Source organism: Sorghum bicolor, unplaced genomic scaffold, assembly GCF_000003195.3.
Source record: "Sorghum bicolor cultivar BTx623 unplaced genomic scaffold, Sorghum_bicolor_NCBIv3 super_18, whole genome shotgun sequence".
Taxonomy (NCBI): Eukaryota; Viridiplantae; Streptophyta; class Magnoliopsida; order Poales; family Poaceae; genus Sorghum; species Sorghum bicolor.
The window spans coordinates 533,166-559,391 of record NW_018396398.1 but is presented as its reverse complement, the minus strand read 5'-3'; the positions used below and the strand labels follow the sequence as shown (position 1 = coordinate 559,391).

Below are 26,226 nucleotides of genomic sequence, written 5' to 3'. Positions count from 1 at the left end.
GGGGACTACATCGGTACGATGCATCTGGCAATGCATCCCAGTTTTATAATTTCTTTGAGGACTTTTCTTTTGACCCTGGCACCACGTGCCTACGTCACCTACTACCAGGCTCGGGGACTAAGTGGGCACACTTCACCTTGCGGTGAATATGCTTGCTTTTTTGAGGTTTATACTTTTCTTAAAAGTAAAGTGGGCACACTTCACCAGGAAAGAAATCTTTTTTAATTTAGAGCACCATGCATTCTTCGAACAATCAGCTTCTTCGATGTCGATATTGATCAACTATCTTTTGAGTTGGTCAAAGTACGGTCGCAACTGTTTGGGCGACTCTTTTGTTTACTGAAGACGTCAAGCCTCACAGATCGAAGAAGTTCAAGACGACGTGTTACATCACAATACATGGTGCTCGGGGACTAGCTGTGGGGGTATAGACCCCTATACCCTTACGGCTAGACTTGGGCCAGGAGGCTTGGCCCATTACGAGACAAGCTCAAGGTTTGATCCGACAGCTTGGAGTTTCGCGCAAGGAAACAAGACGTGGAGATCAAACAGGATTCTAGTCGGTTAGAATAGGAATTGATATCGAACTATCTATGGCAATTGTAACCGACTAGGATTAGTTTCCAGATCTGTAACCCTGTCCTCCAGACTATATAAGGAGAGGCAAGGGACCCCCCTAGGACATCATATTCTCTCAACACAAATCAATACAACAAGACGCAGGACGTAGGTATTACGCCAACCCGGCGGCCAAACCTGGAAAAAAGCTTGTCCGTGTCTTGCGTCGCCATCGAGTTCGTAGTTTGCGCACCGTCTACCGATAAACTACTACCGTGGGTATACCCCAAGGTAGACTGCCAACTAGCTTTCGTCGACAAGCTAGCTCTGTTCTTTTGTTGTTGTTGCAGGAAGCGCATGGAGGTGGCTTGATGGGATATTTTGGAGCAAAGAAGACCGAGGACATACTTACTGGTCATTTCTTTTGGCCAAGGATGAAGAGAGATATGGAGAGGTTTGTTGCTCGTTGCACAACATGTCAAAAGGCAAAGTCACGGTTAAATCCCCATGGTTTGTATTTACCTCTTCCTGTTCCTAATGCTCCTTGGGAGGATATATCTATGGATTTTGTGTTGGGACTACCGAGGACTAGGAGGGGACGTGATAGTGTGTTTGTGGTTGTTGATAGATTTTCTAAGATGGCACATTTTATACCATGTCATAAAACTGATGATGCTACAAATATTGCTGATTTGTTCTTTCGAGAAATTGTTCGCTTACATGGTGTGCCCAACACAATTGTTTCTGATCGTGATGCTAAATTTCTTAGTCATTTTTGGAAGACTTTGTGGTTCAAATTGGGGACTAAGCTTTTATTTTCCACCACTTGTCATCCCCAAACTGAAGGTCAAACTGAAGTTGTTAATAGAACTTTATCCACTATGTTAAGGGCTGTTTTAAAGAAGAATATTAAGATGTGGGAAGAATGTTTGCCTCATATTGAGTTCGCCTATAATCGTTCATTGCATTCTACTACAAAAATGTGTCCTTTTGAGATTGTCTATGGCTTCTTGCCACGTGCTCCTTTTAATTTAATGCCTTTGCCAAGTTCTGAAAAAATAAATTTTGATGCTAAGCAACGTGCTGAATTGATGTTAAAATTGCATGAAGCCACTAAACAAAACATAGAGCGCATGAATGCTAAGTACAAATGCGCTGGAGATAAAGGTAGAAAGCAATTGATTCTGGAACTTGGGGATTTGGTTTGGTTGCATTTGTGAAAAGATAGATTTCCAGAACTGAGAAAATCCAAATTGATGCCTAGAGCTGATGGTCCTTTTAAAGTGCTGCAACGAATTAATGAGAATGCATATCAGCTTGATCTTCCTGCAGATTTTGGGGTTAGTCCCACATTTAACATTGCAGATTTGAAGCCTTATTTGGGTGAGGAAGATGAGCTTGAGTCGAGGACGACTCAAATGCAAGAAAGGGAGGATGATGAGGACATCAACACCAGCGATACATCCTCTCCTACATCCTCTCCGACACAACCTATAGCTGGTCCTACATCTCCGACACAACCTATAGCTGGTCCTACATCCTCTCCGACACAACCTATAGCTGGTCCTCTTACTCGTGCTCGTGCCCGTCAACTCAACCTTCAAGTAAGTTCAGTTTTAAACTCTTGTCAATCATATTTAGACATTGGAGACACGTGCACTTTCGTGTTGCTCAGGAATAATGGACAAGATCAGCAAGGGAAGGTTCAACTGCATTCAGAATTTGAGGCAACACCAACTTCAAGGGCTGATTGCATATGGGAAGAGTGATAACATAACAAAGGTGATTGGAGGTCAGGTCCAAGCTTCCACAACATCCTCTATCAAGTTACCACATCGCTTCTAAAGCAAGGAAACAAAGAGTCCAAACCCAACACGTTTTGGGAGTTGGATTCGGACTGAAAAATAACTCTAACTTGTATGGATCACCACGGCGTCATATGGACTCCAACTGGGACGTTCCTATACTTGTTGGAAAGCTCATGAAGTCTACTTTCCAATGGGTCCAACCACATATCTATGCAGCTTATGAGTCGGGCGCAGTCCTTGTTTTCATGCCGACACATTTTTCTGTTTTGGTGCTGCGTCACCCTATTTTGGACCAATGGCCCATGTATCAAGTTGAGTCCATTAGGGACGCGTCCTAGGGTTGGAGGACGACTCTAGCACCCCTTTGGTCGTCCTCCCCTCTATTTATTTACATCTAGAGCCGCCATGAACAACTGGGTTTTGTTTCGATCAAGTTTAGCCTTCGCTACTTGCTTGTAGGCGCGCGTGCAGGATCAGCCGCCCATCTCCTTGTCTTCAGAACCCCATTGTTGATTCAGATTCAGTTTGAAACCTTCAATTCATCTTGCAAATTCAGTGCTTGTTTCCTCGTTCTTGCTAGTTCTTCGATTGCTTGCAGGACGGGAGCCCTAGGGGCTGGTTGTCGCGCTCCACAAGATCGTGACGGCTGTTGGACGTGGTGTATCGGTTGCTAAGGCGCGGTCTTGAGGGCTGTAGTCGGGCCGTGAACGTCATCTCCATCCACTAATCGAGTTATCCAGCGCCTCTCATCGAAAGATCAGGCCAAAAACCCTAGCGGGTTCGCATCAACAGTTTGCACCTAATGCACCATAGGATAAAAAACCATTTTGGACACACCCGATGGTACACCTAGGTCAAGGGGCTCAAGTGAAAGCTCGGTTTGATGCAAGATAGATGCACGGTTTGCATGGAACATACGGTATGCTCAGAAATCAAATAGGTCTCACTTGATATAACTCCTTGATGATGTGTGTCATATGGAATCTTGCTTCGGTTCATTTAGAGACAGTGTTAGTTTTGGTAGAAGATATGTGCACGGTTTACACCTAATGCACCATAGGCTAAGAAACTATTTTAGACCCACCCGATGGTACTCGTAGTTGAAAAGGCTAAAGTGGAGGCTCGATTTGGTCTACTCGGATATAGTGCTAATCTTGATGCAAGATAGTTGCACAGTTTGCATGGAACGTACCATATGTTATGAAATTAATTTGGACGCACCCAATGGAACTCCTAGATGACGTGTGTCATATGGAATCTCGCTACGGTCTGTTTGGAGACAATGTTAGTTTCGGGGCAAGATAGGTGCATAGTTTGTGCCTAATGCACCATAGTCTAAGAAACTATTTTTGACGCACCTATTTGTACTCCGAGATAAAAGAGGCTTAAGTGGAAGCTCGGTTCGGTCTGTCTGGAGATAGTGCTAATCTTCATGCAAGATAGGTGCACAGTTTGCATGGAACATACCATATGCTTGGAAATCAATATGGATGCACCCGATAGAATTCCTTGATGACATGTGTCATATGCAATCTCGCTTTGGTCTGTTTAGAAATAGTGTTAGTTTCGGTGCAAGATATGTGCATGGTTTGTGCTTAATGCACCATAGTCAAAAAACCATTTTGAAAGCATCTGTTGGTACTTCGATGAAGACACTCAAGTGGAAGCTCGGTTTGATCTGTTTGGAGATAGTGCTAATCTTGATGCAAGATAGGTGCATGTTTTACAAGGAATATACCATATGCTTACAAATCAATTTGGACGCACCCAATGGAACTCCTAGATGACGTGTGTCATGTGGAATCTTGCTTCGGTCCGTTTGTAGACATTGTAAGTTTTAGTGCAAGATAGGTGCATAGTTTGCACCTAATTCACCATAGTCTAAGAAACCATTTTGTACGCACTATTTGGTACTCCTAGGTGAAGAGGCTCAAGTGGAAGCTTGGTTCGGTCAGTTTGGAGATAGTGCTAATCCTTATCCAAGGTAGGTGCATGGTTTGCATGGAACATACTATATGCTTGGAAATGAATTTGGATGCACCCGATAGAAGTCCTTGATGACGTGTGTCATATGGAATCTCGCTTCTGTCATTTGGAGACATTATTAGTTTCGGTGCAAGATAGGTGCACAGTTTGCACCTAATGCACCATAGTCTAAGAAACCATTTTGGACGCACTTGTTGGTACTCCTAGGTGAAGGGGCTCAAGTGGATGCTCGGTTCAATCTGTTTGGAGATAGTGCTAATCTGGACGCAAGATAGGTGCATGATTTGCATGGAACATACCATATGCTTAGAAATCAATTTGGACGCACCAGATTGAACTCCTAGATGACATGTGTCATACGGAATCTCACTTTGGTCCGTTTAGAGACAGTGTTAGTTTTGGTGCAAGATAAGTGCACGGTTTGCACCTAATGCACCATATAATAAGAAACCATTTTGGACGCACCCGATGGTACTCCTAGATGAAGAGGCTCAAGTGGAAGCTCGGTTCGGTTTGTTGGGAGATAGTGCTAATCTTGATGCAAAATAGGTGCACGGTTTGCCTGGAACATACCATATGCTTGGAAATCAATTTAGATGTACACGACAGAACTCCATGATGACATGTGTCATATGGAATCTTGATTTGGTTCGTTTAGAAACAGTGTTCGTTTCGATGCAAGATATGTGCATAGTTTACGCCTAATGCACCATAGGCAAAGAAACCATTTTAGACGCACCCGATGGTACTCATAGCCGATTTAGTCTGTTCGGATATAGTACTAATCTTGATGCAAGATAGTTGCACAGTTTGCATGGAACATACCATATGTTAAGAAATTAATTTGGACGCACCCAATGGAACTCCTAGATGACATCTGGAAAAGAATGGGGAATCGATGAAAAACACGCAGGACCCCTACCTGGCGCGCAAACTGTCGGTGTTTTCACCACGGGGGGTCACACCAACGAGTGAATTTGTATGCGTGCTCCCCTTTCCAGATGGTGATGCAAAAAGACACAAAGATTTATCCTAGTTCGGGCAAGAGAAGGCCCTACGTCCAGCGGGGGAGGGAGAGTTTGTATTATCTTGCACCTAAGTGCTTGTACCGGGGTGGATACAAGCGTAGTATGGGGTGTAGCGATGTGAGTAGCACTACTACGTATGGCTGGTGAGTTATGTTGTTGTGGTGTATTGCATGGGTTCTCTTATATCTCTTCCCAGGTCTCCCCTTTTATAGTTCCAAGGAGGAGCCCAGGGTACAAGTATAGGCGTCACAGTAGGGGTCGATAGAGGTATGGCGCGCGGACCTAATCGAGGCCTCCATACCGGCGTGGTCTCGAGCCGTCTCGTCCGGGTAGCCTGATGATGATTATGCGTGCCCCTTTATCCTGCTCTGCGCGCCGTCTTGGACTGGCTTATCTGCTGCACGCCTGTACGTCATGGCGGTGGTTACGTCGGGGCAGTCGTAGTGTTGTCATTCGACGCCCACCCCTTCCCCAGGAAGGAAACATGTCTGGTCGAGGGTCGGATGCCATGTAGCGCCTTGCTATCCAGAGCGTTGACCTTGGGCGTCTCGAGGGGGTCTTGATTAGACGTTCCGACCCTAGTTCCTGCGTTCTGACAAGCTCGGGATCGTTTGGTGGGGAAGGCTACAAAAAGAGTGACGGGATGGGTGCCTTTTCCCCATCACGCTTCCCGTGACTGGCGTGTTAGGTGAGAACGCGACAGGCGCATTAAATGCCCTGGTTCTCGTGCGCGCGTCAGGCGGCGGGCGGCGTCCTTGCGCTCGACGCCTTCCGATTCGCTCGAGCCTGTTTCCGTATTCGATGGTAGTCGGCGCTCGAGCCCTGATCGATTCGCTCGACGCCCTTTCCGTCTTCGAGGCTGCGGTCGTCGATGATTATACGCATGATTGGGTAGAGCATCGAGTTGGGGGCCTCGACTTGCGTAAGGGCAATCTCATTATGTACATCAGTTGGGATACCCCTTACTGATACCCTCGATAGTAGCCCCCGAGTCTCCATTCGAGCGCTGGCGCTCGAGTGGAGGCTTTATTTTGTGGTTGAGTTTCCGTGGGGGCGCGCGAGCGACCCCGCGGGGGTAGCTCCCGAGCCCTTGGAGGAGTTTTTGACTTCTTCGAGGGTTATATCGCCTAATTGTAACATCCCCGGTGTTACGGTTACTAAAAACGGATCATGTCATCATGAGCATTGCAAAGCATATTTGTTAAGCACATTAGTATGCATCAACTTAAAACAAGTTTACTTTGATTGCTTGAGCTTAGGGAGGTAGAGTGTGCTTATGTGGTGTGTTGATGCTTGTGTGGTTGCTAAAACCCTAGGGTGGAAGATTTCCGAGAGCTAGGGGGGGGGGAAACCCTGATTTCTGGACCCTAGATTTGCCCCCTTTTTCACAATTTTAAAACCAAACAAAATTTGAGGTTGAGTTCAAAAGCAAAGTTGTAGATCTTGTCAAGATGTACAACTTTGGTGTTTTGAGTTTTTGAAGATTCAATATAGAATTCAAAGTAATTTTGAAAATACAGATTTCCAGAAAGTGTCCCCTTTTCCAACTTAAACCCCCAATTCAAAATCCATTTGGAATTTTGAAAAGTGGTCAACATGAAAGTTGTAGAGCACAAAAAGTTGAGCAACTTTCATGTTGGGAGTTTTTCAAGTTGTTATGCAAAATGAAAAGTAATTTTTTAAATCCTGTTTTGCCCCCAATTCAAAAATTTGAATTTCTTTGAATTAAGTTCAATTTCAAAACTGTTTGGCCAAATTGGCTACTTTCCACTTGGAATCAGCTCTGGCCACCAAAAGAGGAATTGTAACTTACAAAATTTTGTACAACTTTTGTTTTGGTGAGATCTTGTGTTCAGTTCAAATTTTGAGTAAATTTTACAAAAGTCAAAAAGGAGGGATAAGGGTCTGCTACAGTGATCCGATATGGATCACCGGCTCCCTGTCCAGCGCAGCCGCCGCGCGAGCAGCGCCGCGCGCATGCGGGCGTGCACGCAGCTGCTTGCTGCCAGGGTCGCCAGGCGACGTGGATGCCTCGGGCTTGCTTTCCCCTCCACTTGAGCACAGCGTGGACGACGCCGTGCATTTCCTCCGTCCGGAGCCCAAGAACCCGACGAGCCTTTCTCTCCCAAATTCACCACAACCACTCCTTCCCGAGCCAAATTGAGCAACCCAGTGTCTTCGTCACTTTCTTGCGAATCCAGTGCACCCCCAAATTTCCTCTCTAACCCCCTCAAACGCCAGAGCTCCTCCCTCTTCTCCAACTCCGGCCGAGACCGCCGCCGCGGAGTTCTTCCCGTGGCCACGGTGTTCCAGTGAGTATCACACCCCTCTGGCGACTGTTTCGAGTTCCCTCCGTGCCCCGGTTGCTCATGCGCTTGCTCCCTCTCCTTGAATGTGAGCAGGATCACCGGAACAAGCTGGCCGGAGCCAGAGCTCCCGTCCGACGACACTGCTTCCGTCGCCAGCGGCTTCAGCTGCTTCCCCGAGACCTGCAGCATGAGCACCATCCTCCCCAACCCCTGTGGGAGCTCCCTAGACCGTCGGCTTGCACTCTACCGGGTCCTGGTGGCCGGCCGATAGTCGGCCATGGCGGCCGTCCACCGGTGACGCGGTTGCGATAGGAAGAAGGCAGTAGAGCGCGAGTACGTGGTAGAGAGGGGTCCGCGGAGGTGAGGCGGAGCTGGTGCGTGCGCACGCGGGGGCCAAGGACCTCGCTAGCGGCCGCCGGAGCTGCGGCAGCGCCGCCGTACGCGTAGGAGATGCAGCTGACAGACGGGGCCGTCCTGTCAGCGTCTCGCTGGAAGGGGGGAGGGGCCTGACGAGCAGGCCCCGCTTGTCACCGACCGCGCGGAGAGAAGGCGGCGTGCGCAGCGTCCGCGCAGGCCGAGCCGAAGCGGGCCGGCCTACGGGCCGAAATCCGGCCACCCGCTGCAGTGTCTTCTCTTTTTTTTTCTTTTATGCAGTTTTTGTTTTATATTTGAATTTGTGTAATAAATTGTGTGATGATCCAAAAATAATGATAATTTTTGTATAAACTCTCTGAAATATGTAGGATCCAAGAAAAATACTAGATTCTGCTTTCTAATAGTTTGCAAGGATATAAAAATTGGCCCTTTTAATTAGCAAATAAAACTTCTATGAATTTTAATAATTTATTAGGGTGTCCAAAAATCACCAAAAATTGTGGAGAGCCTCTGAATATTATTCCCTGGCTCCACCCAAAATTTGGTGGCATTTGGATAATGTTTGAATAAAATATTAATAAACCCTTATTTAGTACCTAAGTAATAATTCCAAAATAATTAAATAATAATTAGTTAAATCCTCATCATTAGGGTTGAGTGATTTTGAGGTTTGTGTGATGACCTGAGGTCATTAACCCTAATGACCTTTGGCATTTAATTGTTGTTTAGCCTTAATGCTTAATTACTGTCATTAGTAATTAATTAAGGTAAATAGGATTAATAATTAATTAATTTAAGATAATTATGAATTAAGTAAAGTCTTAGTTTACAGATGCAACCTCTTGGGTAAAAACAATAGGTTATTAAACAACTTTATTTATTGATTATTCTGTACTGCATCAAGAAGGCAAGTTGTACTCGATTTGGTCCTTCTTGCATGATTGTCATATGCATATCATGAGCATTCATCATTTTACGTATAGTGTCCGTGACCGAAGGAGCGCCCGTTGAACCGAACCCCGAGGTCGGTGCTCCGTTCGAGGAAGTCGGATCCGAGATTTGGGAAGTCTCCGAGGGTCCCTCTCTGCCCTGCAACCAAGGCAAGCCCCGGATGCATTAACCCCTCCTTGGATGTTTTAAATCTTTTATCACTTATGAATTGAAAATGCTGCATTAGGTAGTTGAGAATTGGGTTAACCTACTTGCTGCATTTACTACCTTGATATCTGTTATCCTGTCCTTGACACCTGTTTTATTTTAAAACTGCGTAGCGATGCTTAGCCCTGCTACTAGATAGGTTTTCAAACAAGAAAGTTTGAAGGGTTGTTGTGGGATACACTTATGATCAATGATGTTTCAATTTGAGACCGGTCGGTGGACTTGCTCTAAGAATGGAGTCTTAAAGTAGTGTCTCCGACTGTGTTGATTAAGGACCGTTCCGTGGATGGCCTGCTGGGTTGAGAATTTGTAGTACTAGCCACTTACCCTCGGTAAGCCCGGTCTTGTGATCCCTCGACGCGAACAGCTACTCGCGCACTGGGAGTGGAAAGATGGCGAGAGTAACGTGTGCCCACCTTACGGATCTGAGATGACCGGAAAACATCTAGATCGGCTGTAGGATGGTGGGGTACTGTGCTCTCGGGTGCCGCGAACCTGGTCAAATTTGGGGAGAGCTTGATTTGGGTTGATATATGCAAGATTTGGTTCTACATATGTCGGGTGGTTAGGAACTCCAGCTGGATTGCTAAGCGATTCGAATCGTCGTTGCTCCCCGATTGGGAGACTCAATTCCTTCGACCCTCATCGTAGTTAAATATGCAACTAAGTGATAAAATGAGAAAAGGGAAAATGTCCCATGAGGTTCGGATCCCAATTCCCGGACTCATAGCGACATGAAGCTATGGCCATCGATAAATAATACTTTGTGATAGGACTAGGAACTCACGGATTCGTCTGTGGGGAACAACTAGTTAGACTGTCCTCGAACTCCTCAGCCTCTGCGAGGGAGGAATTCGTGGGTAAAACTTGAAAATAAGGATGCACTACTAGTAAGCTTTTTAAGCAAAACACTTTGGCTCCTTGCTCAGCCACCCCTTGTCTACCCTAAGCCTGCATCCATAAGTTCTCCTCTTTTCCCATCGGGTAAGTCTTGTTGAGTACTCCCGTACTCAGGGTTTCAATACCCCTGTTGCAGGTGAAGCACAGGAGCCGACTTGTTTCGGACCCTGTTGTGTGACCGTCGTCGAGGTTGACGACGAAGAAGAGTGAGCGTGACCCATGGGCAGGGTCTGTAAATTTGTACTGTCTGTACTAAAGTTTCAGTTGCTCCGCTGGACCAGGCTTGTAATAACACTCTACTATTTGGAAGAACTCCTTTTGTAAATTAAGTTATGTAATACTTCCGCTGTTTCACTCTGAAATATTATTTTGGTCTTGTGTCGTTGAGTTACTGCTTTATCTTCGCAACGAATGATCCTGGTGTTAAGGTGGCCACTTGCTATCCTGTAAGGGCGAGAAGAAGCAGTTCTCGTTGTTTGACCATTACCAGTGGTCAGAACGAGCCAGCTTGGTACGCCACAGGTAGCAGTGGAATGAGCGTCCAGCGATGCTCATCGGACTTCTAAAGTGGGAGGACTCCCGACATCACCGTCAGAGGTCCTTAGGACAATGGCAGGTGCCGGTGGGCCCAAACACTTAGGGGGTTCTGCCACACTAATTCGCAGAAACGCTGTCGACACTAGTGGTGGAAGGCTCTGTTTGGCTTGTTTTGCGCAGGGGTTTTGACGTACTCTCGATAGAGCGAGCGTCATCCACCCTAGATTGAGCTCCTAACGGGTAGTCTGAGTGAGAACCTGTGCCCCTTTCGAGGGGGTCAGCTGTAGCCCGGAGGCGTTCTCATAAAGTAGGGTCGACGTGGTCGGGGATGCTAGTCTCATTCGATAGAGTCCAGTGGCTCGATGCCTCCCATCGGGGGGATTCCTCTCGACTGTCTCGACCCTACCTCGAACATCCCCAGCGAGTTCTCAAGGTGGGCCTCAATTTTCGACCACTCGCTGGGCATCCCTGACTCTGGTGCTCGAGATCGGCTGTCGAACCCTTTCGGCGGGTCAGCCTGCGACCCCTCGAGGCTTTCGCGGGTGCGTACCTTAGCTTACAAGGGAAGGAAAAGGTCGTGGTGGTTCGCCTTTTTGCCCGTTGGGCGCGTCTTTTCTGGCAGGAGCTGTTGCGACACTCTATCGGCGCAGAATTCGGAGCGCCCGGCTGTTCGATGTTCCATGCGTTGGTGAAGATTGCCCCTTTTTCGTCCGCGAGCTTGTATGTCCCTGGCTTTAGGACTTCGGCTACCACGTATGGGCCCTCCCAGGGTGCAGTCAACTTGTGGCGTCCTTGGTTGCTTTGCCATCGTCGTAGGACGAGATCGCCCACGTACAAGTCCCTTCTGCGCACGTGCTTGTCGTGGTAGCGTCGAAGCTTCTGCTGGTATCTGGCGGAGTTGAGGAGGGCCATGTTTCGAGCTTCCTCGAGTTGGTCGACCGCATTTTCTAGAGTCTCCTTATTTGATTGCTCGTTGTACGCTTTGAGTCGAGGGGATTCATACTCGAGGTCCGTCGGGAGCACGGCCTCAGAGCCGTAGACCATGAAGAACGGGGTGTATTTTGTAGCCCTGCTTGGCATCGTTCTTAAGCTCCATAGGACCGAGGAAAGCTCCTCGACCCATTTCTTGCCGAACCTCTTCAAGCGATTGTAGATCCTTGGTTTGAGCCCCTGCAAAATCATGCCGTTGGCACGCTCGACCTGGCCGTTAGTTCGAGGGTGGGCCACCGCGGACTAGTTCACACGGATGTGATGCTGATCGCAAAAGTCCAAGAAGTTTTTGCCGGTGAACTGAGTGCCGTTGTCGGTGATGATGACATTGGGGATCCCAAACCGGTGGATGATGTCGGTGAAGAAAAGGACGGCCTGCTCGGAGCGGATGTTGGTGATGGGTCGAGCCTCGATCCATTTGGAGAATTTGTTGATGGCCACCAGCAAGTGGGTGTATCCCCCTTTGGCCTTCTGTAGAGGTCCCACTAAGTCGAGGCCCCACACTGCAAATGGCCACGTGATGGCGATCATCTAGAGAGTGTGAGCGGGCAGATGCGTCTGCTTGGCGTAGAATTGGCACCCGTGGCATGAGCGCACGAGCTCGATGGCGTCAGCTACGGCCGTTGGCCAGTAGAAGCCTTGTCGAAAACCGTTCCCTACGAGGGTCCGCGGAGCGGCGTGGTGGCCACAAGCCCCCGAGTGTAGATCCTCGAGGAGTTTTCGGCCTTCTTCTATGGTGATGCAAAGCTGCAGGACTCCCATTGGGCTTCGTCAATATAGCTCATTGCTCTCGCCATAGATTACATATGACTTAGCCCGTCGAGCGATACGGCGGGCCTCGGATCGGTCCTCTGGTAGCTCACAGCGGATTAGGCAGTCGAGGAACGGCGTGCGCCAATCAAATGGTCGACTGGGCCGCTGTTCCACCTCCATTACCTCAGCTGCCATTAGTAGCGCTTCGATGGTGTCAGTTTGTTGGGTGGGGGTGGTTTCGACACCAGCCCCCAAGCCCAAGTCGATGGATGGCTCATGCAGATCTCTTGCGAATGCGTCAGGTGGGACCGTGCCCTGGGTCCATGTGATTTTAGTGAGTTCGTCGGCTGCCTCGTTGTAGCGTCGGGCGACGTGGACAAGTTCGAGGCCGTGGAACTTGTCCTCGAGTCGACGGACCTCCTTGCAGTACGCCTCCATTTTCGGGTCGTGGCAGTTAGAGGCCTTCATTACTTGGTCGATGATGAGCTGGGAGTCGCCTCGAACGTCGAGGCGTCGGACTCCTAGCTCGATGGCGATCTTCAGACAGTTGACAAGGGCCTCGTACTCCGCGACGTTGTTAGATGCGGCAAAATGAATCCTGATGACGTACCTCATATGGACGCCCAGAGGCGAGATGAATAGCAGGCCCGCCCCAGCTCCTGTTTTTATGAGAGACCCGTCGAAATACATCGTCCATAGCTCCGCCTAGACCTGAGCCGGGGGGAGTTGGGACTCCGTCCACTCCGCGATGAAATCCACCAGGGCTTGTGACTTGATAGCTTTTCGGGGCGCAAAGGTGATGGTCTTGCTCATGAGCTCGACCGACCACTTGGCGATTCTTCCCGTGGCCTCCCGGCTTTGAATGATCTCGCCCAAGGGGAAGACGAGACCACCGTGATAGGGTGGCCGAGGAAGTAGTGTTGCAGCTTGCGTCGGGTGGGGATTACGGCGTAGATTAGCTTCTGGATCTGTGGGTAACGCGCCTTGGTCTCTGAGAGTACTTCGCTGACGAAACAGACCGGCCTCTGGATTGGTAGCGTATGCCCCTCCTCCTGCCTCTCGACCACTACTGTTGCACTGACGACCTGGGTCGTCGACGTGACGTATAGAAGCAGAGGTTCTGCGGGTTGAGGCAGGACTAGCACTGGTGCAGAGGTCAGAGTTTTCTTCAAGTGATCGAGAGCTTCCTTGGCCTCTGGGGTCCAAGAGAAACGCTCGACTTTCTTCAGAAGTCGATACAGTGGCAATGCCTTTTCTCCCAACCTCGAGATAAAACGACTCAGCGCCGCTAGGCATCCCGTGACTCTGCACGCCCTTGACGTCTTAGATTGGCCCCATTCTTGTGATGGCTGAGACTTTCTCGGGGTTGGCCTCGATGCCGCGCTGGGAAACAATGTAACCCAGGAGCACGCCTCGAGGTACACCAAAAACGCACTTCTCGGGGTTGAGCTTGATCTGGTTGATGCGTAAGCAGTTGAAAGCGATCTCGAGGTCCTGGATCAGGTCCCCCCGCCGCTTTGACTTGACGATGATGTCGTCGACATAGGCTTCGACTGTCGACCCTATGTGCTCACCAAACACATGGAGCATGTAGCGCTGATATGTGGCTCCCGCGTTTCGAAGCCCAAACGGCATGGTTACATAGCAATACATCCCAAACGGCGTGATGAAAGATGTCGCGAGCTGGTCGGACTCTTTCATTTTTATTTGATGGTAACCAGAATATGCATCAAGGAAAGAAAGGGTCTCACATCCTGCGGTAGAATCAACAATTTGATCAATACGAGGTAATGGAAAAGGAACTTTCGGACATGCTTTATTTAAACTTGTATAATCGACACACATCCTCATTTTCCCATTCTTTTTTTTAACTAGTACAGGATTTGCTAACCAGTCGGGATGGTGAACCTCCTTGATGAATCCGGCCATCAAAAGCATTTGGATCTCCTCGCCAATGATCCTGCGCTTCTCCTCATCGAAGCGGCGCAACCGTTGCTTCACTGGCTTGGAACCGGCTTGAATTTCCAAGGAGTGCTCGGCGACTTCCCTCGGTATGCCTGGCATGTCCGAGGGACTCCATGCAAACATGTCGGCGTTTGCACGGAGAAAGTCGACGAGCACGGCTTCCTATTTGGGATCGAGGACGGCGCCGATCGTCAGCGCCTTGCCGTCAGAGTTGTTAGGGTCGAGCGGGATCTTCTTGGTTCCTTCCGCCGGCTCGAAGCTGCCCGCGTGGCACTTGGGCTCTGGAGCTTCAGCAGCCAGGGCCTCGAGCTTCGAGACGAGCTCAGTGGAACCCTCGACAGCCTCCCCATACTCGACACATTCGACGTCGCACTCGTACGCGTGCTCGAAGGAGGAGCCGACGGTGATGACGCCATTGGGACCGGGCATCTTCAGCTTCAAGTACATGTAGTTCGGAATTGCCATGAATTTGGCGTAGCCTGGGCGTCCGATGATGGCGTGGTACGTGCCTCGGAACCCCACCACCTCAAAGGTGAGGGTCTCCTTTCTGAAGTTGGCCGCTGTGCCAAAGCAGACTGGTAGGTCGATTCGACCTACCGGCAACGCCTTCTTCCCAGGAACGACACCATGGAAGCCTCCTGCGCTTGGTTGGAGGTGCGATCTGTTGATGCCGAGGAGGTCGAGGGTCTCGAGGTAAATGATGTTCAGGCTGCTGCCGCCATCCATCAGCACCTTTGAGAGTCTGGTGTTGACGATGATGGGGTCGACGACAAGCGGGTAGACGCCAGGGGCGACGACCTTGTCGGGGTGGTCCTCTCGATCGAAGGTTATGGGGGTGCTCGACCAGCTGAGGTACTGGGGCACCGCCATTCTTGCCGCGAAGACCTCACGACGTTCCCTCTTGCGCTGCCTTGCGGTCAACTATGTTGAGGGCCCGCCATAGATCATGTAGCAATCGTGGACGGTGGGGAAACCGTCGTCATCTTTGTTGTCCTCCTTGTCGCCGCCTTTCTCCTTCTTTGGGTCATCGCGCGCGTCCTTCTTGAACCCCAAACCGTCGAAATGCTTTTTCAGCATACGACAGTCCTCGAGCTTGTGGTTTGCCCCCCTTGTGGTAAGGGCATGGCTCCTTCAGCATCTTGTCGAAGATGCCTGCCTCCGGCGGGCCTCGAGGCCTTTTGCGTTCCATGGCGGCGACGAGATCATCGTCGAGGTCTTCCCGCTGGAACGGGCATGTTTTCTTCTTGTTCTTATTCTTCTTGGGCCCTCGACTGGGGCCCTCGTCCTCGTCAGCGGGCGGCTTGCCTTTCCATCCTTCACAGTTGAAGAAGGCGCCCACCGCTTCTTCCCCAGCAGCGTAGTTTGCCACTACGTCCATCAACTCATCGACGGTCTGAGGACGATTCCGGCCTAATTCCCGCACCAAGTCTCGACTGGTGGTACCAGAGACAAAGGCCAGGATGACGTTGTGGTCGGGGATGTGCGGCAGCTCGGTGCGTTGCTTCGAGAAGCGTCGAGCGTACTCTCGAAGAGTTTCTCCTGACTTCTGCTTGCACTTGCTGAGATCCCACGAATTTCCAAGCCGTATGTAGGTCCCTTTGAAGTTACCCTCGAATACTTTAACCAAATCGACCCAGTCGTGGATCTGGTTGGCCGGGAGCTCCTCGAGCCATCTGCGGGCGGTGTCAGAGAGGAAGAGCGGCAACTGTCTGATGATGGCTCGATCGTCCCCTCGAGCGCCTCCTAGCTGACAGGCCAGCCTGAAATCTGCCAGCCAGAGCTCTAGCTTAGTCTCGCCGTTGTACTTTGCAATGCTGGTCGGGGTCGGAACGGGCTGGGCAGTAGCGTGCTGCGGATTGCCCTGCTGAACACCCTCGGGCCAGGCGGCTCTGGGGCCATCCGGTCTTCATCGCTGTCGTACCTCCCGCCGCGATGGGCGCTGTAACCGCGCTCCTCTGCGTCCCCATACCGACGGCGTCGATTTTTGTCGATGTCGCGTCGCGCGTCGTGTCGACGTTGGTTGTCGATGGGGAGGACGAGTGTGGTCTTTTTCCCTCGAGCGGGTGGCTGCTGATGGACCGACACCTCCTTTTCATTTTGGGCTGGCTCGTCGCGCTTCTCGGTGGCTGCTCCTCGATGTCGAGAAGCCGAGCTTTTGGCCTGCTGAACTGCTGCCACCTGGAGCAGAGTCTGCACCTCGTCTCGGATGCGCCGTGCTTGGGAGTTCGACGGCTCTAGCATGTTTCGCAGCAACATTGTTGCCGCCACGACGTTCTGGCCTGCTCGAGGGAAGCGGCTGACGGGTTGCTCAGGCTATTCGTCTCCGACGATCTGCCTATGGACTTCTCGAGCTCGTCTGCGGACACTTCCACCGGGTGGGTAAGGCAGGTCCTGCTCGAGGATTTGCTCAAGCAGGACAAGGCGCTCGCGATCCTCGTCAAGCTTTGCCTTGAGCTCTCATAGCTGCGCAATTTGTGCGGCTCTGTCTTCTTGTGGAGGGGGGTCGACCTGACCATCATTCCCAGGTGTCCTGGGGTCTTCTCTTGTTGCAGGGGCTCGCCCGCCTGTAACGGCGTCTTGTGTCTCGTCGGTGGTTTCCACCGCTCCATCGATATGGAAGCCGAACGGCAATGCTCTTCTTGGGGCGAACAACCCGTGTGGCAGTAACCTAGCGGTGGGGGAGAGCACGCGGGGCGTGTCACCTCCCGTCGTCGTGTGATCCTCGCGGTGCCGAGTCGTCGTTCCCACAGCTTCGGCGCGCGGTGTCGTCGGCTCCTGGGTCACCTCCTGCCTGGCACGAACCGTCGGTCGTGACGAGGCAGAAAGGCGACGATGGTGCTGTCCACGCCTCTTCTTGGGCGGTGAAGCGTGATGGCGAGGGCGTCTCGGTGCCCCCGTCCGTGCTGGCGCAACGCGGGCTCCTCCTGGTCCTTTGACTGAGAGCAAGATCATGTCGTAGCCGGAGCTAGTAGACATGAACTCGAGACTCCCAAACCAAATCACCGTGGAGAGTGGAATCGGTGAAGAAAGAGTGGCCATCTGGAAAAGAATGGGGAATCGATGAAAAACACGCAGGACCCCTACCTGGCGCGCCAACTGTCGGTGTTTTCCCCACGGGGGTCACACCAACGAGTGAATTTGTATGCGTGCTCCCCTTTCCAGATGGTGATGCAAAAAGACACAAAGATTTATCCTGGTTCGGGCAAGAGAAGGCCCTACGTCCAGCGGGGGAGGGAGAGTTTGTATTATCTTGCACCTAAGTGCTTGTACAGGGGTGGATACAAGCGTAGTATGGGGTGTAGCGATGTGAGTAGCACTACTACGTATGGCTGGTGAGTTGTGTTGTTGTAGTGCATTGCATGGGTTCTCTTATATCTCTTCCCAGGTCTCCCCTTTTATAGTTCCAAGGAGGAGCCCAGGGTACAAGTATAGGCGTCAGAGTAGGGGTCGATAGAGGTATGGCGCGCGGACCTACTCGAGGCCTCCGTACCGGCGTGGTCTCGAGCCGTCTCGTCCGGGTAGCCTGATGATGACTACACGTGCCCCTTTATCCTGCTCTGCGCACTGTCTTGGACTGGCTTATCTGTTGCACGCCTATACGTCATGGCGGCGGTTACGTCGGCCAACCCTTCCCCAGGAAGGAAACATGTCTGGTCGAGGGTCGGACGCAGTGTAGCGCCTTGCTATCCAGAGCGTTGACCTTGGGCCTCTCGAGGGGGTCTTGATTAGACGTTTCGACCCTGCTTCCTGCGTTCTGACAAGCTCTAGATCGTTTGGTGGGGAAGGCTGCAAAAAGAGTGACGGGATGGGTGCCTGTTCCACATCACGCTTCCCGTGACTGGCGTGTTAGGTGAGAACGCGACAGGCGCATTAAATGCCCTGGTTCCCGTGCGCGCGTCAGGCGGCGGGCGGCGTCCTTGCGCTCGACGCCTTCCGATTCGCTCGAGCCTGTTTCCGTATTCGATGGTAGTCAGCGCTCGAGCCCTGATCGATTCACTCGACGCCCTTTCCGTCTTCGAGGCTACGATCATCGATGATTATACGCGTGATTAGGTAGAGCGTCGAGTTGGGGGCCTCGACTTGCGTACGGGCAATCTCATTATGTACATCAGTTGGGATACCCCTTGCTGATTCCCTCGACAATACCATATGCTCAGAAATCAATTTGGACGCACCAGATGGAACTCCTAGATGACATGTGTCATATGGAATCTCACTTCGGTCCGTTTAGAGATAGTGTTAGTTTCAGTGCAAGATAGGTGCACAATTTGCACCTAATGCACCATAGGATAAAAACCCATTTTGGACACACCCGATGGTACTCCTAGGTCAAGGGGCTAAAGTGAAAGCTCGGTTTGGTCTGTTTGGAGATAGTGCTAATCTTGATGCAAGATAGATGCACAGTTTGCATGGAACATACGGTATGCTCAGAAATCAATTAGGACTCACCTGATATAACTCCTTGATCATGTGTGTCATATGGAATCTGGCTTCGGTTCGTTTAGAGACAGTATAGTTTTGGTAGAATATATGTGCACGGTTTACGCCTAATGCACCATAGGCTAAGAAACTATTTTAGATGCACCCGATGGTACTCGTCGTTGAAGAGGCTAAGTGGAGGCTCAATTTGGTCTGCTCGGATATAGTGCTAATCTTGATGTAAGATAGTTGCACAGTTTGCATGGAACGTACCATATGTTATGAAATTAATTTGGACGCATACAATGGAACTCCTAGATGACGTGTGTCATATGGAATCTCGCTTCGGTCTGTTTGGAGACAATGTTAGTTTCGGGGCAAGATAGGTGCATAGTTTGTGCCTAATGCACCATAGTCTAAGAAACCATTTTTGATGCACCTGTTTGTACTCCTAGATGAAGAGGCTCAAGTGGATGCTCGGTTCGGTCTGTTTGGAGATAGTGCTAATCTTGATGCAAGATAGGTGCACGGTTTGCATGGAACATAACATATGCTTGGAAATCAATTTGGATGCAACCGATGGAACTCCTTGATGACATGTGTCATATGGAATCTCACTTTGGTGTGTCTAGAAACAGTGTTCGTTTCGGTGCAAGATATGTGCATGGTTTGCGCCTAATGCACCATCGTCTAAGAAACCATTTTGGAAGCACCTGTTGGATCTTTGGTGAAAAGGCTCAAGTGGAAGCTCAGTTTTATCTATTTGGAGATAGTGCTAATCTTGATACAAGATAGGTGCATGATTTGCAAAGAACATACCATATGCTTGATGACGTGTGTCATATGGAATCTCTCTTTGGTGTGATTAGAGACATTATTTGTTTCAGTGCAAGATATGTGCACGGTTTGCGCCTAATGCACCAAAGTCTAAGAAACCATTTTAGAAGCACCTGTTGATACTCCTAGGTGAAGAGGCTCAAGTGGAGGCTCGGTTCGGTCTGTTTAGAGATAGTGCTATTCTTGATGCAAGATAGGTGCACGATTTGCATGGAACATACCATATGCTCAGAAATCAATTGCACGCACCAGATGGAACTCCTAGATGACATGTGTCATATGGAATCTCACTTCGGTCCGTTTAGAGATAGTGTTAGTTTCGGTGCAAGATAGGTGCACAGTTTGCACCTAATGCACCACAGGATAAAAAACAATTTTGGACACACCCGATAGTACTCCTAGGTCAAGGGGCTCAAGTGAATGCTCGGTTTGATGCAAGATAGATGCACGGTTTGCATGGAACATACGGTATGCTCAGAAATTAATTAGGACTCACCTGATATAACTCCTTGATGATGTGTGTCATATGGAATCTTGCTTCGGTTCGTTTAGAGACATTGTTAGTTTTGGTAGAAGATATGTGCACGGTTTACGCGTAATGCACCATAGGCTAAGAAACTATTTTACACGCACCCGATGGTACTCGTAGTTGAAAAGGCTCCAGTGGAGGCTCGATTTGGTCTACTCGGATATAGTGCTAATCTTGATGCAAGATAGTTGCACAGTTTGCATGGAACGTACCATATATTATGAAATTAATTTGGACGCACCTAATGGAACTCCTAGATGACGTGTGTCATATGGAATCTCGCTTCGGTCTGTTTGGAGACAATGTTACTTTCGGGGCAAGATAGGTGCTTAGTTTGTGCCTAATGCACCATAGTCTAAGAAACCATTTTTGACGCACCTGTTTGTACTCCGAGATAAAAGAGGCTCAAGTGGAAGCTCGGTTCGGTCTGTCTGGAGATAGTGCTAATCTTGATGCAAGATAGGTGCACAGTTTGCATGGAACATACCATGTGCTTGGAAATCAATATTGATGCACCCGATAGAACTCCTTGATGACATGTGTCATATGGAATCTCGCTTTGGTCTGTTTAGAAACAGTGTTTGTTTTGGTGCAAGATATGTGCATGGTTTGTGCCTAATGCACCATAGTCTAAAAACCATTTTGAAAGCACCTGTTGGTACTTCGATGAAGAGACTCACGTGGAAGCTCGGTTTGATCTGTTTGGAGATAGTGCTAATCTTGATGCAAGATAGGTGCATGATTTACAAGGAACATACCATATGCTTAGAAATCAATTTGGATGCACCCAATGGAACTCCTAGATGACGTGTGTCATATGGAATCTTGCTTCGGTCCGTTTGTAGACATTGTAAGTTTTAGTGTAAGATAGGTGCACAATTTGCACCTAATTCACCATAGTCTAAGAAACCATTTTGGACGCACTATTTGGTACTCCCAGTTGAAGAGGCTCAAGTGGAAGCTTGGTTCGGTCAGTTTGGAAATAGTGCTAATCCTTATGCAAGGTAGGTGCATGGTTTGCATGGAACATACCATATGCTTGGAACTAAATTTGGATGCACCGGATAGAAGTCCTTGATGACGTGTGTCATATGGAATCTCGCTTCTGTCATTTGGAGACATTGTTAGTTTCGGTGCAAGATAGGTGCACAGTTTGCACCTAATGCACCATAGTCTAAGAAACCATTTTGGACGCACTTGTTGGTACTCCTAGGTGAAGGGGCTCAAGTGGATGCTCGGTTCGATCTGTTTGGAGATAGTACTAATCTTGATGCAAGATAGGTGCATGGTTTGCATGGAACAACCAAATGCTTGGAAAACAACCTTGACACACAAGATGGAACTCCTAGATGACTTGTGTCAAACGAAATCTTGCTTTGTGTGTTTGGAGACAGTGTTAGTTTCGGTGCAAGATAGGTGCAAGGTTTGCACGTAATGCAGCATAGGCTAAGAAACCATTTTAGACGCACCCAATAGTACTCCTGAGTAAATGGCTCAAGATAAAGCTCGGTTTGGTCTATTTCGAGATAGTGCTAATCTTGATGCAAGATAGATGCACGGTCTGCATGGTTCGTACCATATGATTAGAAATTAATTCGGACACACCCGATATAACTCCTTGATGACGGTGTCATATGGAATCTCGCTTTAGTGTGCCTACAGACAGTATTAGTTTCGGTGCAAGATATGTGCACGGTTTGCGCATAATGCACCAAAGTCTAAGAAACCATTTTGGAAGCACCTGTTGGTACTCCTAGGTGAAGAGGCTCAAGTGGAGGCTCGATTCGGTTTATTTAGAGATAGTGCTAATCTTGATGCAAGATAGGTGCACGATTTGCATGGAACATACCATATGCTCAGAAATCAATTTGGACGCACCAGATGGAACTCCTAGATGATATGTGTCATATGGAATCTCACTTCGGTCCATTTAGAGACAGTGTTTGTTTCCATGCAAGATAGGTGCACGGTTTGCACCTAATGCACCATAGGATAAGAAACCATTTTGGACGCACCCGATGGTACTCCTGGGTCAAAGGGCTCAAGTGAAAGCTCAATTTGGTTTGTTTCGAGATAGTGCTAATCTTGATGCAAGATAGATGCACGGTTTGCATGGAACATACGGTATGCTCAGAAATCAATTAGGACACACCTGATATAACTCCTTGATGATGTGTCATATGGAATCTTGATTTGATTCATTTAGAGACAGTGTTAGTTTTGGTAGAAGATATGTGCACGGTTTACGCCTAATGCACCATAGGCTAAGAAACCATTTTAGACGCACCCGATGGTACTCGTAGTTGAAGAGGCTCAAGTGGAGGCTCCATTTGGTCTGTTCGGATATAGTGCTAATCTTGATGTAAGATAGTTGCACAGTTTGCAAGGAACGTACCATATGTTAAGAAATCAATTTGGATGCACCCAATGGAACTCCTTGATGACGTGTGTCATATGGAATCTCGATTCGGTCTGTTTGGAGACAATGTTAGTTTCGGTGCAAGATATGTGCATAGTTTGTGCCTAATGCACCGTAGTCTAAGAAACCATTTTTGACTCACCTGTTTGTACTCCTAGATGAAGAGGCTCAAGTGGAAGCTCGGTTTGATGTGTTTGGAGATAGTGCTAATCTTGATGCAAGATAGGTGCATGTTTTGTAAGGAACATACCATATGCTTAGAAATCAATTTTACACACCCAGTGAAACTCCTAGATGATGTGTGTCATATGGAATCTTGCTTCAATCTGTTTATAGACATTGTAAGTTTTAGTGAAAGATAGGTGAACAGTTTGTGCCTAATGCAGCATAGTCTAAGAAACCATTTTGGACGCACTATTTGGTACTCCTAGGTGAAGAGGCTCAAGTGGAAGCTTGGTTTGGTCAGTTTGGAGATAGTGCTAATCCTTATGCAAGGTAGGTGCATGGTTTGCATGGAACATACCATATGCTTGTAAATCAATTTGGATGCAACCGATGGAACTCATTGATGACGTGTGTGATATGGAATCTTGCTTCGGTCCATTTGGAGACATTGTTAGTTTCGGTGCAAGATAGGTTCACAGTTTGCACCTAATGCACCGTAGTCTAAGAAACCATTTTGGATGCACTTGTTGGTACTCCAAGGTGAAGGGGCTCAAGTGGATGCTCGGTTCGGTCTGTTTGGAGATAGTGCTATTCTTGATGCAAGATAGGTGCACGGTTTGCATGGAACATACCATATGCTCAGAAATCAATTTGGATGCACCAGATGGAACTCCTAGATGACATGTGTCATATGGAATCTCGCTTCGGTCTGTTTAGAGACAGTGTTAGTTTTGGTGCAAGATAGGTGCACGGTTTGCACCTAATGCACTATAGGATAAGAAACCATTTTGGACGCACCAGATGGTACTCCTAGGTCAAGGGGCTCAAGTGAAAGCTCGGTTTGGTCTGTTTGGAGATAGTGCTAATCTTGATGCAAGATAGATACACGGTTTGCATGGAACATACGATATGCTCAGAAATCAATTAGGACACACCTAACATAACTCCTTGATGATGTGTGTCATATGGAATCTTGCTTCGGTTCGTTTAGAGACATTGTTAGTTTTGGTAGAAGATATGTGCATGGTTTACGCCTAATGCACCATAGGCTAAGAAACCATTGTAGACGCACCCGATGGTACTCGTAGTTGAAGAGGCTCAATTGGAGGCACAATTTGGTCTGTTTGGATATAGTGCTAAACTTGATGCAAGATAGTTGCACAGTTTGCATAGTACATACCATATGTTAAGAAATCAATTTGGACGCACTCAATGGAACTCCTAGATGACGTGTGTCGTATGGAATCTCGCTTCGGTCTGTTTGGAGACAATGTTAGTTTTGGCGTAAGATAGGTGCATAGTTTGTGCCTAATGCACCATAGTCTAAGAAACCATTTTTGACGCACCTGTTTGTACTCCTAGATGAAGAGGCTCAAGTGGAAGCTCTTTTTGATCTGTTTGGAGATAGTGCTAATCTTGATGCAAGATAGGTGTATGATTTGCAAGGAACATACCATATGCTTAGAAATCAATTTGGATGCACCCAATGGAACTCCTAGATAACGTGTGTCATATGGAATCTCGCTTCGGTCTGTATGGAGACAATGTTAGTTTCGGTGCAAGATAGGTGCATAGTTTGTGCCTAATGCACCATAGTCTAAGAAACCATTTTTGACGCACTTATTTGTACTCATAGATGAAGAGCCTCAAGTGGAAGCTCGGTTTGAAGTGTTTGGAGATAGTGCTAATCTTGATGCAAGATAGGTGCATGTTTTGCAAGGAACATACCATATGCTTAGAAATCAATTTTACGCACCCACTGGAACTCCTAGATGACGTGTGTGAGATGGAATCTTGCTTCGATCCGTTTGTAGATATTGTAAGTTTTAGTGCAAGATAGGTGCACAGTTTGCGCCTAATGCAGCATAGTCTAAGAAACCATTTTTGACGCACTATTTGGTACTCCTGGCTGAAGAGGATCAAGTGGATGCTTGGTTTGGTCAGTTTGGAGATAGTGCTAATCCTTATGCAAGGTAGGTGCATGGTTTGCATGGAACATACCATATACTCAGAAATCAATTTGGATGCACCCGATGGAACTCCTTGATGACGTGTGTCATATGGAATCTTGCTTCGGTCCGTTTAGAGACATTGTTAGTTTCGGTGCAAGATAGGTGCACGGTTTGCACCTAATGCACCATAGGATAAGAAACCATTTTGGACGCACCCGATGGTACTCCTAGGTTAAGGGGCTCAAGTGAAAGCTTGGTTTGGTCTGTTTGGAGATAGTGCTAATCTTGATGCAAGATAGGTGCTCGGTTTGCATGGAACATACCAAATGCTTGGAAATCAATCTCGACACACATGATGGAACTCCTAGATGACGTGTGTCATACGAAATCTTGCTTCGGTCTATTTGGAGACAGTGTTAGTTTCGGTGCAAGATAGGTGCAAAGTTTGCACAAAATGTAGTATAGGCTAAGAAACCATTTTGGATGCACCCAATGGTACTCCTAGGTAAAAGGCTCAAGTGAAAGCTCGATTTGGTCTATTTGGAGATAGTGCTAATCTTGATGCAAGATAGATGCACGGTTTGCATAGAACATACCATATGCTTAGAAATTAATTTGGACGCACTCGATAGAACTCCTTGAGGATGTGTGTCATATGGAATCTCGATTTGGTGTGCTTAGAGACAGTATTAGTTTCAGTGCAAGATATGTGCACGGTTTGCGCCTAATGCACTAAAGTCTAAGAAACCATTTTGGAAGCACCTGTTGGTGCTCCTAGTGAAGAGGCTGGAGTGGAGGCTCGGTTCAGCATGTTTAGAGATAGTGCTAATCTTGATGCAAGATAGGTGCACGATTTGCATGGAACATACCATAAGCACAGAAATCAATTTGGACGCACCAGATGGAACTCTTAGATGACATGTGTCATATGGAATCTCACTTCGGTCTGTTTAGAGACATTTTTAGTTTCGGTGCAAGATAGTAGCACGGTTTGCACCTAATGCACCATAGGATAAGAAAACTTTTTGGACGCACCCGATGGTACTCCTAGGTCAAGGGGCTCAAGTGAAAGCTCGTTTTGGTCTGTTTGGAGATAGTGCTAATTTTGATGCTAGATGTAATTCCCGATTTTAAGGACAAAATCAGATACGCACCATATGTGAGTTTTAGAAGTCAAATCCCACATATAGCTACAAATAAAGGGTAATATCAAAAGACAATGCATACATATATAGCGTACTTAGTATAAAAGAGATAACCTTTGATAGCAAACAGCGGATAGACAACTCCAAACTTCGGGTATTAACTTCACTCTACAGGATCCAACTGACTGGTTGATCACAAGCCTAAACTTCTCCTGAGGTTTGGGGGAAATAGCAAGAGTGAGTCCATGTCGAACTCCACAAGTATAGCAACTAGATTGTATAGCTCCTACAATCTCATGATCAATGTGACATAAATAATGTAGAGCATTAAATAATAAATAATGGGCATATTTAACACACAAGAATCATCATCGTCGATGCAAGAATCTCCAA

The 26,226-nt window shown here is 48.1% G+C and overlaps 1 pseudogene; it reads right to left on the bottom strand.

Moving 5' to 3' along the window:
* The window catches only part of LOC110431493, a 171,091-nt pseudogene extending 155,346 nt beyond the window's left edge, over positions 1-15,745 (bottom strand).
* Positions 15,746-26,226: the final 10,481 nt, after the last annotated feature.